Genomic DNA, 640 nt, shown 5'->3' with positions numbered 1-640 from the left:
TTGATTCTATTAGCATACTTTTGCCTTCACCAGGATTGAAGGATCAGGATGGTTGAATAAACAAGCCATAGCTAAGGCTATTTCCCCCATCCTCACTTGACAGCTAACCATGTAAGGGTTTACTCTTTCTTAGGAAGGACACCAAATTAGCCCCAAAGCTTTGCCTACACACAAAAATCCCACCAGTTTAATTAAAATTGGGGTCATACTTATAGGTACGTTTATAAATAATTTATAAAAGATTCAGGAACTATTAATACATGTTTTAATAAATGGCTACAATTGATTGATTGGCTGATAATTATATATTGTGACAGACCCAGACCAGTGGGGTACAGGAATCTGGTAGAGGGCAAATATAGTGGTCACTGGATGAGTAGTTTTCTGTTCCCTGAGTGATCAGAGCAGGGGCTGCACTTGAGTAATCAGGAACCTGCTAGAACCAATTAAGGCAGACAGGCTGCAGCCAATCAAGGCAGGCTAATCAAAGCACCTAGGTTTAAAAAGGAGCTCACTCCAGTCAGGTAAGGAGGAGCCAGAGGAGAGGAATTGTGTGTGAGGAGCTGGGAGCAAGAGGCACAAAGAGCTGAGAGTGAGAGGGTGTGCTGCTAGAGGACTAAGGAGTACAAGCATTATCAGA

The sequence above is a fragment of the Chelonoidis abingdonii genome, chromosome 3, assembly GCF_003597395.2.
Source record: "Chelonoidis abingdonii isolate Lonesome George chromosome 3, CheloAbing_2.0, whole genome shotgun sequence".
In the NCBI taxonomy this organism is placed as follows: Eukaryota; Metazoa; Chordata; order Testudines; family Testudinidae; genus Chelonoidis; species Chelonoidis abingdonii.
This window is presented reverse-complemented; position numbering follows the sequence as displayed.